This window comes from Carassius auratus, linkage group LG28B (assembly GCF_003368295.1).
Source record: "Carassius auratus strain Wakin linkage group LG28B, ASM336829v1, whole genome shotgun sequence".
In the NCBI taxonomy this organism is placed as follows: domain Eukaryota; kingdom Metazoa; phylum Chordata; class Actinopteri; order Cypriniformes; family Cyprinidae; genus Carassius; species Carassius auratus.
Window position 1 is genome coordinate 2109355 of NC_039293.1, and position 13164 is coordinate 2122518.

Below are 13164 nucleotides of genomic sequence, written 5' to 3' on the forward strand. Positions count from 1 at the left end.
GCAACATCAGCTAGTTCAGAGGTATTGCCCTGTTAAATGTAGAAGGAAATATATTCTTTTCAGTTCTGGCAAAATGCCTAACCAGCTACTTCTTTGCAAATAATTACATTTATACCAAATATCCCAGGCTTCCCTGGCTGTGCTGAGCACTCAGCTATGGTCTGGGACCAGATCCAGACAGCCAAGAGGAATAGATCAGATCTGCACATAGTCTGGGTGGACCTTGAGAATGCTTACGTGTCTGTCCACCAACAACTAATCTCCTTTGCAGTATTTCAGACCATAGTGACCAAGTACTTCAACACCATCCAAGTTTGCTACACAACTCAAGACATCTTGACAGGTTGGTACCCGCTGGAGATGGAAACGAATGTTCTATCTCCCCCATCCTTTTTAATACCGCATTCAAGATCATCTTGATTGGTGGCAGGCAGTTGGTCCGAGGAGTCAGGGCCCACTCAGGCCCTAGGCTTCCAGCCATAAGAAGTTACATGGACAATGTCACCACCCTTCTCCAGACAGCTTCATTCACATCCAGACTCTTCTGAAGGCTGGAGGGGCTGCTAACATGGCCTTGGATGAGGATAAAGCCAGATAAACCCGTAAAGCCAGATAAACCCGTAGCCTTTCAATTTAAAAGGGAATTAGGAACGATAATATCTGCTTCTCAGTAAATGATGAGAAAATTCCTATCCTTGTGCACTAACTTGTCCGAAGCCTAGGAAGACAAGCTAGACTAAAGCTGCCTCCCAGAGAAATTCAAGGTTTGGTGTTTCCAGTATACTCTGTACAAGCATCTTATGTGGCCTCTGGTACTGTGCGACATTACCTAAACAACAGTCCTGAAAATGGACAGAAAGGCAAATAGCTACATCAAGAAATGGCTTGGCCTCCATCGCAGTCTTTCCAATGTGGCACTGTTTAGATTTACATTACATTACCATTCATTCATTTAGCAGACACTTTTATCCAAAGCGACTTAAAGTGCATAACTCAAATAGCTTTGAGTTATGCACTTAACATAGCTTAGCAAAGATGTTTGGGAGAAAACATCTGGCGAAAAGCCATCAGTTTGGGTTACAGGCATGAGAAGTTTAGCCTGCTATTTGAGTTAAGAGACTCTCCCAACCTTCTTATGAAAAACATTGAAGCCCAGATCCACAAAGGACGCAAGTGGAATTTGATGCAGACAGTGGAACAGGCCGTCAACCAACTAAAGCATCAGGATATTGTTGGTTTTTCACAGCCAGGAAGGACAAGGATTGAATGAGGATCTGCACCTAAAATGTGGTCCAAAGCATCCACAAAGGAAAGGAAAGATCTGGTAATCACAGAAGTGTCAAAGATGGAAGGGGAGAGTTACAAGGTCAGAGCTATGCGGCTACACCAGCAAGGCAGATGGACAACCTGGGTTTCAATAGAAACATCATGTGGTCTGATATAAATAAATAAATTAAAATAAATAAATGTATGCATTTAGCAGTCACTTTTATTCAAAGCGACTTACATTGCATTCAGGCTTACAATTTTCTCCTAACATGTGTTCCCTGGGATATGTGAAAGATTCCCCAAACAAGGTTTAATTTTCTCATAGGGGACACGTATGATATGCTTCCCAGTCCCCAGAACCTACAATTATGGTATAGATCAGAAGATAACTGTCATCTCTGCTCCTCCAAGAGTCCAAGTCTCCAACACATCCGTTCTGGGTTCAAGGCAGCACTGATATGGGGCACTACAGATGGAGTTATGACCAAGTCTTGCGCAAGCTTGCAGATTTCCTGGAGACGCGCAGACTGGATGGAAACAGGGTCCATTCAGGAATATCTCAGCAGCGGATCCACTTTGTCAGACAAGGGAAAGAAAGCCAAAGCGACAGGCTGAAGGAACTGTCTCTCCTATATCCGGGAGCAGAGGGGAGCATGACAGCTAATCTTGACCACCAGCTGAGGTTCCCGGCTGAGATCACCATAACCTCTTTACAGCTTGATATCGTCCTCTGGTCCACCCTTTCAAAAAATCATTTATCATGGTCAAATTTACTGTGTCATGGGAGGAGGGGCTGGAGGCTGCCATTGCACGAAAAAAGGAGAGGTACATGTAGCTTGCTGCTACATATTCCCAAGCCAGTTGGAGGGCTCTTACCTTCCAAGTAGAAATCGGCAGTAGAGGCCACATTGTAGCATCTACCCAGCAGCTCTTGAAGTCTCTGGGCACCACCGGCCGTGAACAAAAGAGAACACTCAAAAATCTGGCAGAGGAGGCAGAAAGAGGGAGTTTTTGGCTGTGGCTCCGTAGAAAGGGCAAACAGGGAACCTGGGACCAGCTGCAGGGTGTGGCAGGGAGACATCCCTGTCACTGCTCCCCCACCCTGAGATGTTCTGGGGTTAAAGGGTCGCAACATCAGTGAAGGGTGGCTCCCAGCTGATGACTTTGCAGTTGGTCCAACGGCACCAGCGGAGGTGCTTCTGGCAGAGATGCCTAGCAGGTAGGCATACATGTGCTGACAAAATTTTTGTAGTAATATTTTACAATATTAAATTAAATTAAAATTTAATTTATGCATTTAGCAGACGCTTTTATCCAAAGCGACTTACAGTGCATTCAGGCTATCAATTTTTACATATCATGTGTTCCCGGGGGATTGAACCCCCAACCTTGCGCTTGCTTGCGCAGTGCTCTACCAGTCTACCGGAGGCGGTGGTATTTCTTTCCTCTCCTCCCCTGCCTTTCTTGGTTCGCCTGTCTCTTGTCTCGTCTACTTTGAGAGACTCTCTCTGCACTGCTTTCCTAAACTGAAACATGGATTTGATAAATTGGTCTCTCAATGCAATTGACACCATCTTCTCGACGAGGAGCTTAGGTTCGGGGGAACCTGATTGCCCTGCTGGAACGTTCGCAGCTGGCTACACGATGAACGCGTGGGCGAATTGGTGGGTTGTGTGTCTGGCGGATCTTCCATGGAGGACATTGAAGACATCTACCAATTCGGAACCACGATAACAGGTCTTCTGCTGATTGGATTAGGCTTTGCCCTGGGTTATCAGAAAATTCAGAAAATGAGAACAGCTGTCCAAAGCCTCACAAGGCTGCCTGTCATGATTTTAGCAGTGGGCAGAGCGGTCAGCATTGAGACTGAGACTATTAACCGTAATATGGATAACATCACGGTGAAGCTCACGACTTTGGAGACCAATAAAGACAATCATAGTGACCGTTAAATTGGAATGCGGCTACTAGACTAAAACAGCTGGTATCTTATCTTCTTTCGGCTCCACTCCCAGCTTGGCCTTGGCTGGATAACCAATTTTCCCCTTGGAAAGCATGTCAACGAGACGCTCTGCGTTCCTCAACCCGTTTCCCACAAGACACCTGATGATTGTTGTTGACTCTGTATAGGACCTGACCAAGGCTGTCTCCATGGCAACTTGCTGTGACGCTGTATAATCTGTGGACTTAGGCATTTAGAGAGAATCTCAACTCTCCAGGCCTACAAATACACAAACTCTTACACATATACAGATATTCACTCTCCTCCCCACCCCCAACCCACTTGCAATGAACCCACTTGCAAAGTGCTTGAGTTTAGCAGAGTTCAGCTCTTTTATCTTAAGCAGCTCAATCCTCAACACACTATGATTAGATTATGTGAATCCACTGATGAAATCAAACAGCCCTTCAGCAACCAATATTTTTGTCTGTAATTTTGCTTACAGGATTAACACCGATTATAAGTGGATCTCAGAGGGGAAAATTTAATAATAAAGCATGATTTGATCTCTTTAAAGCCAAACACATGCTTAATGTGTACACGTGTGTGCTGGTGAGGATGAAACATCTCAGTGTCCTCATGAACCCCTTCCACACGCCCCATGGGCCAAAAGAGCAGTGACATCACCCTGCCTCCACCCGTCCCACTTTGCATGATCCTACTCCACCCTGCTCGTCTGACTCTCACTGATGCTGGAAAGTGATTAAGTGCTAATTAAAAACAGACACACTGATGTACACTCTTAAAAAATAAAGGTTCTTTACTGCAATCTATGGTTCCATCAAGAACCTTTAACATCCATGGAATCATTCAATTCCACAAAAGGTTCTTTAGATTATTAAAATATGCTTCACACTAAGACAAAATAACTTTTGACTGAAAGGTTCTTTGAGGAACCATGGTTCTTATGTGGCATTGCTGTGAAAACCCCTCTTTTGAAAGCTTTATTTTTGTACATACAGATCTGTGCAAAATGCACACATAAACACAGAAAGAGAAACGAGAGCCAAAGACACATTCCACAAATTACAATCAGTTTCATCCTTTCTTTTCTGCAGTCACATTTTCCTCAGGCGGCTTCACTCAACTTTGGGGTTTCACACCCACATGCTGATCTAATTAATCTTTTCTATGTTGTGGTTCCACATAAAGGCAGATGAATGAATTGGAGCTGTTTTAACATCACCACATTTTTTTCAAGGTCAAAACAAGGTGAACTGCTTGGTGAGGAATTCTGGGTATCATGTACCCCAAGAACAGCCTCCCAAAGAGAATATGCCTGTTTTAACTCTCTAGATTTTATTTATCCTAAAAGAGAGGAATGTTTTATGATTGAACTTGCATGCCTTCATGCAAGTTTGAGCAAATTAAGTTGTATGCAGATGAATAAGATGATGAATTAAATCACATGAGTGCTAACCAGGAGTCAAGAGTTCACAAAATGTTATTCAGACAGGCAGAGAAAGATCTTCATCACTGAGGCATGTGATTATATACACATAGCAGCAAATATTAAAGTGGCTGTATTCTGTAACAAATGCTTTTTTATTATTATTCTCCACCATTAAACCCCATACAATTTTAGTCAAAAATGTCAGAGCAATTTAATTTGACACTTATCACCCTTGTGCCAACCCTTTTTGTTAAACAGGTAATTTTCTTTTTTATAAGACTGTATGTAAATAGTCACTTTTTTTATGGCTACTTTTTTTTACTTTTTTTGGCCAACATATGTGAAATAGAGATGTGCATGCTCATAACTGCGAAATGCATTGCAATTTGAAATGAGCAAGAATAAAAGACTTCAGTTAACGTGAAATATATATTTCAGGTAGGACTGTACAGTGTATCTAAACAGTACGTGATATGGACTAATAAGGTGGAGAGAGATTATTTTTACTCTATTTGTTTTATTATTAATTTAAGTGGTTTGAATGTAAAGAATATACTTTAGAGCGAACACTCACATTATTTTGTCAAAATAGTTCAACTCTATAAGGATGCTTTACACATGGTTTACATTACAAAAAAAATGCCTTCAGGTTATTAAAGGTTTCAATAGAGGGTTTTTAAATGTGCAGAAGTAGTGCCGAAGTCCAGCTAAAGATACACTAAAGTATATTTGATAGCTTTAAATATCTTGCATTTAAAGACCAATATTATTCAAAGATCACACAATCCTCATCAATAGTGACATTAAAGCAAATTTTAGGCTTAATATTCAGAAATATGCATTGTGCACAAGTAGTTCTCCAAATAAAGTTTAAGTTTAGTCTCGAGCGATATCAGTAAATATGTAAATAGATTTGACATATACTTAGTATGAAATGAATGCATTCCCAATATATGACTTTATTGGGCAGTTAAAAAAAAGTCTTTATTTTTCTTAGTTTACTTTTCACATTTTAACTATATCTAAATAACTTTTTTTTTTTTTTTTTTTTTTTTTTTTAAGTGTAGAGTAACTAAATCCTTTGCTATCTTTAGGAGTTCGGGTTGAGTTAAGGTCTCAAAAATACCTCAGTAGAAAGGTGGTTAAAACTACTTCTGTATGTTGCTTTCAAACATATGATATTTTCCCTGAATTATTTAACATATGATAACATCTGAAGATTGTCACAGCTTGACAGAATCCACTAAACTGAGGACATTTTGATAAAGCAGGATAAGTCTCCCTTGTGTGACTGCCCAAATGCCATGATGATTTCTGAATAGCCCAGTACATTCAGTACATTTTTAATGTCCCCTTAGTACAAGTGCACTCACAAACCTGCGCCCATTTGGCAATACATCCTATCCCAGCTGTGATTTACTCCTGACTCTTTACAGATGCCTTGCTGAGCTCGTATGAAGCATTTAGGGAAATGTCAAACGCCCCAGTATGTTTCCTCCTCCCTCAGCCAGCCCAGCAATGGGAAGACGTTAGCCTATGGAAAAGAACAGACCAAGAGGATGCCAATTATTTCGCAGCAAGGACTTGGACAGATAAATAAGGATTCTAAAAGACAATCCATCTCATTGTTTGCAATCTTGGAGAGAGGACATGAGAAGAGCAAGTAAAAACAGGAAACCGTGTGCAGTAATGGAAAAGTCTGTGTTTTGCGCTGAGCCAGAGTTGATATTAATGAACCACTGTCAGATCAGCATGCTTATTCACAGAGTGGACACTATGTGCATTTGAAAGCCATTGAAGGAATGCTCAGCTGCTTCAGAGCCCAGCCCTGCTAGCTTCAGGGCCTCTCGCACGTAATAGGAGTCTGAAATATAAAAAACAACATCCTTTGATTTACCCTCTGGGAGGAAAGTTGGAGAAAGTGTAAATATAAGCTAGCCATCCGCTCATACATAAGCCTGAGAAACGTCACGGAGATCAAAGAGAGAATCAGGAAGAAATTCTTCTGTTAGAAGAGAATTATAAAGTAGATTCATGTTCCGTCTTCCTCTCTTCATGTGTTGTACAATATTTATTTGTAGACCATGTACAGTTCAAATCAAGTAGAAAAACCAAAACAAGCCAGTTCTGTAAAAAGCAGATGCTATTTTAAATGTGCATATGTTGGTTTGCATACTACTATACTATGCAGTAAGCAAACCGTTTGTATATTCATTAAATACCTGCATGATGTAGGCTATAACATAAAAAAGAAAGAATTTGAAAGGAAAAATCCTGCAATTCTACGTATTCAATATGGCCTTCCATTTCTAATGTGACAAATAAACTAGAAGTAATATTATACATGATTTTATAATCTCGACCCGGAACGACTCGACCCGAAAGACTCATGAGATGAACTAATCAATTCTCTTTCTGGCTCAGACAGCATTGGTTTAGCGTACGGGGCTGTCACGTGATTAAGGAAGGACTTGAACCCGAAGACTCGTCAGACAAGAGGTGAGGTGAGCTAATCAAAGACCCTGGTAAAAAATATAAAAAATTATCTTTTCTATATCTTATAGCATCTTAGTTTTGTATTGTTTGTAGTGTGATCAATGTTTGCGTAAGTACTAGATGTGCTGGGGAAGTAACACGTATCATTTTAATTAAATTTTGCTAAAATGAACGAAATGAATCGAAAAGATTCGTTCATTTTGCTCAACGAGACTCAAAAGTCAGAGTCTGTAAAATGATCTGAACTTCCTATTACTACTATATTCATGTACTACATAGTAGGAAGTAAGGAAGTAAAGAAGGAAGTAAGTCTATTCAGATTCAGGAAGTTAGTTAATGATTAATGAATCAGTGTGTTTGAACAAATGGTTGGTTGGTGTAACAGTAATCAGCTGACAAAAGTCATTTTAAATTCCCCACCTGTCGAGCAAACTGCACAAAACGTCCTAGATCTGTTACACAGAATGTTTGATCATATTTGATGCAATTTATGCATACACTATAACAAGAACTGCATTCACACCCTATGGGAAATAAAACAGATGGTGCTGCAGGGGGGTTGAAAAGGAGGCGGAAGTCTGGGGGGTTAGAGTTTAATACATGCCAAAAGCAAGTGACCCCCTGTGATCTCCCACTTCCTGGTCAGATTTAACCCCATCACCACCTTGCATGCTTTCTCTATATTAGACCACAAACCACAACCCCAATGTAGAACAAGGCCTGCATTATGTGGCTTTTGTAAACAGGAAAGCATGCATACATTGGGTTTTGTCTTTCAATTGGTGGGAATTTGTTCAAGATCATGAAGGAGATTCCGCAAATCATAAAGTACACCACATAAAATAATAAGAAATGAATGAGTGAGAGATAGGGTGAAAACTTGGAGTAACACATACATTGGGTGTTGGCATGAGTATTCTCACATGGTTCAATGCATGGCTAAATGCATTTAGCACACAGTGAAGCTTCCTCTGAGGGGAGGGAGATATGAATGAAAGAAAGGGAAAGAGGAAGCATTTAATGGGCCCTATCAGCAATATCTGTGGGAGGAGACGAATATCAATACCCAGAACGTCAAACACATGTGGAAATCCTGGAAAACATTTGATTAAGGAGTCTTAAGAGATTTTGGGGTGCTTCTGAGTCCAAATGATGTCATATTTTAATTTCCTTCAGGTTATTGTGGAAGTAGTTTTCCAAACTCAAGACCAAGCAGGAGTCACAATCACGTCACCACAGCACTGCTTTTCCATACTTTTTAGTATGCATATTTGCACTGGATGGATGTTTCTGACTCATGTTGCACTCAGGTTTCAAGCATCCTACGGTGTGTAAAAAATAAAAAGTGAAACTTTTAAAACCGGGTCTCAAGACTTTGCAAACTGTGTTTATTTCACTGCCCCGTGCCTAGAGTTTTTGCATTCCACTGTGCTGCTCTTCCATTGTTTATATGTAAACATGTTCTAGAGTCTAGACAGATATTTCATTTATGCACTTGTGCAGCCCATGACACTGCATTCTAATGAAAGTTAAAAGTTCAACCTTAAAAAAGTTTGCCTTTTCTTTTCTTTGCTGCTGACAAAATAAATGGTCGACAATTATATGAATTGTATTATTATTATTATTATTATTAATATTTTTGTTTGCTAAACTGAAAAATATGATCAAAAATTCTGACAAATTCAGTTTAACTTTTTACAGTTTACTCTGATAAACTTCACATAGATAACATATATTTATATATTTATTGTGGCCAAAATGCATTTTAAATAAATGTTTAATTTATTTATTCATATCAACATCTCATGTTTTTAAATGCAAAAAAAGAACTCTTAAGTGAGCGCAGAGTAGATGGAGTACGCTAGTAAATTATGTTTTGTCTCCAAGGCTGTTATTAACGCACATTAAATAGCTTTTCATTTTACGGTTGAAGTTTACAGTTCCACTAAAGTGGCAAATGCGTCTGGAGCGAGTGTAGGATTTAGGAGTGAGTATTTGAGCTGACTCCAGTGGGGTGTCATTTATACAAGAAACTGCTTATTGCAACAGACAGACACTCTGAAGGAAAAAGAGAAAGAATTACAATGCAAACATAAAAAACGATCTTTACCGCAATCATACATATAAACTGTAGACATAAAGCATGGTTACAAGGGGGAGATCCGAACACCTTGTGCTTTTTGCTATGATCCATGGTGATTGTAAAACACTTAAACATCACTTCAAACATTCATCTCAAGCAAACTGTTCCTCGTCCATGTGTGTGGTCCCATGGGCCCAGGGTCAGAGGTCACTGCCAGACTGCCGTATGTTTACATTTTCCAGTCCTTCTCAGACCACAAGCTGGAGTCGTTGTACTCAAGAGCGGCTGCACTCTCAGCTAAAAAATACTTTTGGAAAATGCTTGATGGAAAAAGCATTTCTACTGTTAAATGACTTTCAAGCGCAGCTAGTGCAGTCGAGTATTCTTTCCATTTGGGTTTTATTATATATTTATATATATAATATGCTTTCCGAAGGGCTGTAAAATACAAAGCCCTTTGCTCATAGCGGTTAGATCCGCAAACAAACGAAAGACAAGAGCAAAACTGTTTCTGCAGCAGTGGATGTTGTGGCCTGGCTTCCCTGCTCAGAAATGTTGGATAAAACTATGAATATTGAGCTCAGTGTATTACAACAAGAACATGCAAACATACATACAAAGCCCAAGAAGTTCAGCTGATCTCCACTTTATAGACCATCTGCATTTCATCAGCGGTGAACTGTATTTTGGCGAGGGAGTGGAACAGAGAATCCTGACTCTAGGGTTCAGCCTTACTTTTTATTGTCTTGATTTATGCTATAACATATTGGCGCTAGACTAAAACCAGTGTTTCCCAACCTTCTAACCTTTATGTTTTATACCACCACAGACGCATCAGTAAGATCCTCTTAAAATGTAACTGAAAAAATGATAATTTTCTCATGCATGGATGCAAGAAGAAGAAGAAAAAAAGATTCTAAAGTGATAGGTAAGAAGACATTTATAAAGTTGTGAAATATTTCTATTTCAACCATTTTACATTTTCATCAAAGAATCACAAAATAAAATATATATTCCACAAAAATATTAAGCAGCACAACTGTTTTCAGCATTGATAATGATGCATCTTGAGCAGCAAATCAGCATAAAATGATTTCTGAACTAAACTAATGATGCTGAAAATACAACTTGAATATCACAAGAATAAATGACATTTAAAGATATACTGCAATAGAAAACATTTAAATGTTACTAATATTTCATAATATTACAGTTTTACTGTATTGTTGATCAAATAAATGTAACCTTTGTTGAACATAAAAAAATGCAAATATATTAAATAAATACTACAGACCAATTTTTTTTTTTTTTTAGTTTAGAGATAGCCCTATTGTTTTTGTTTTTTATTATTATTTTATAATAAGTTTCTGTTTAATAGGTATAATCTAAATCTAAATAGTCCTGCCTTAAACAAGCCAATGTTGCAGTTGTGGGATTGACACAGAACAATGTTTTAACTGTGCCACAAAACCACAGAATTTACACTTGGTTTGGAAATCAACCTACAAACATTGCACTTACAATTGTTCATTTTAAGTTGGGGTAGTAGAAAAAGTATCTAACATTGAAAAATCCCACACAGCACTTTTAATCGGTATGTTTTTGAGATGGACCGGAAAGGAACTGTCCCATGTGTTTTATTGTTTCTGTGGGGAAGTCTCAGACATGTGTTGCGCCATGAATGTGGTCATTATTCGCTGGAGATGACAGGCTGAAAGGACATGCTGTCTGGTTACTGTCCGTTCAAGCTTTCAAACCAAGTGTGTCGCCCATCTATGATCATGACAGAAGGGTGGACCACAGCTGCAGCCCATGGGCGAGTTTCCCTCCCGTTCACTTACAGAATGTCCCACCCTTTCTAGCAATCGAGAAATGGATCCTGAGACAAACCAGTTTGTGAAGACAAAAGGAACCCCCTGCATGTGCTGCTTTAGAGACACTGGAATAAATGATGGGAGGGGTCATACTGGAATCCCGAGAAGGCCGAATTGTGTACATGTGTCTGTCTATAGACAGACTGAAGGCAAGGAAGAAAAGAAGTTGTTCCACTCCCAGTTTAAAACCATCCCCCTTTCTTCCCCTCCCGTCCTCTATCTCTCGCTCGTTCAAAACTCAGCTCTAGCAGGTTGCTTAATGGTTTCCAGATTTCTTCGTGCTGGTTTCCTCCTGGAAGCCTGGACTCCTGTCATGAGATTCAGCAGTGGAGGCCGCGGTTCTGGCAGCTCACGATGATAATGATTTAAATATTCACAAACAGCGACCTCCTCTGGTTATACAGTGGGACAGCAGCGAAATAAGACTTTTCAAGCAAGAACTGCACAAGGGGCTAATTCATTGTCGGTGAATGTTTATATAAATGCAGACTTAATTAGGTGATCAGGAACCATGAGGATCTTTCTTCTGGTGTCTTTTCAGAGTCAGTAGAAAGGTCCTTTAATTGTCTTACATATCTTGTAATCTGTTTCCTAAGGACTCTTCCACAGGAGCATGTGCAAGAATTGTTTATGGCTCATGTGGCAAGTAGGGAAAACATTGCTAATTGATGAAAAACACTTTCTAATAAAGATCTGTAAAGCTTAAAATTATATTTAAATAATATAGTATCCTAAACAAAAATAAATTAATTAATAATAAAGAATAAATATTTATATATTATTGAAATTGTCCAATATGTAAGCAAGTTAAATCATGAATGAATAAATGAACCCAAAATTTCAAACAAATGCGAGCTAAATTAAATAGTGGTATAATGGCTTGAAATTAAATGGTTTAAAAATCGCTTCAGAAACTCAATCATTTTTGAAAATGCATTTGAAAATACCCCCCATATTCAATGTTCAAACAGCCACAGTCTATATACAGCAGGATATACCCAGTATTTTTGCAGTAAATATAATAAAGCTGTTTTATATTATTATTATTAATTTACTGAATAAAAAAAACAATTATAATAATCTGATAAATTAAATACATTATCCGCGACTCATTTTGTGGTTCCAGACCTAGGCTATGTTCTTCAATAAAGTTATTGAGGGGAAAATTAAAAGAAAAGTGATTTAGGTTTACACTGTGATTATTTTATTTTAGATTATTTGAACATTTAATTATGATTTATTAATTTATTAAATAACATTTTAGGCCTTGGGGTGAGAACCACTTCTAACCGGTCCTTAATGCAATGCATTTGCAAAGCACATTTATTTCGTGTCACAAACAAAACACTAAAATACTGTGCTGAAGAAAGGTTTTGATCAGACCCTGGTAAGGGTGGCATGGAATGAGAAAAGTGATGTTGTGTATGTAGCTGACCACTAGGTGGCAGGATGTAGCCACATTTTACACTTAAGCAGCGTGTATATATGAAATTGATTTTTTTCAAGCCAAGGTTCATAAAATTCCCTTTTATCTGAACCGAAGGAACATTAACACCTAACAAACTTTAAGGCAGCAGGGAGATCAATCAAAACACTTTGCTTTTAACACTAAGATCAATACATATTCACTCGTAAATTTGAGCTGGGAATAAGGGGCTTTTGATTTTCACCTGCAGACTACACGCAGCTTCCGTATGTGAGAAAAGAGCTAAATGTGAGCGCTGATATCAGTTTAATGAGTGAGTGTGAATTCTCTTTACTCACATGAAACTTTCATGTAGGTCTGCAGTCGCATTGATCCGATTAAAAGAGCTGCATGTGGTCCGTCATCACAGGCGGTCTTTAGCACCATGTTGACAAAGGCTGAGCTTCCCTCAGCCTCAGGTAGGTTTATTGAATTAGTCAACGAATATGTGCCCATCCATGCTGAGATCAAAAATCTAGAACTCATAGCAACTTCAAGCTTAAAATTCAATCTTTATCGTCAATTCGACTGAACCCAATGGTCAGTTTTGTATTGTCTTCTTGATAACTTCAAACTTAAGGG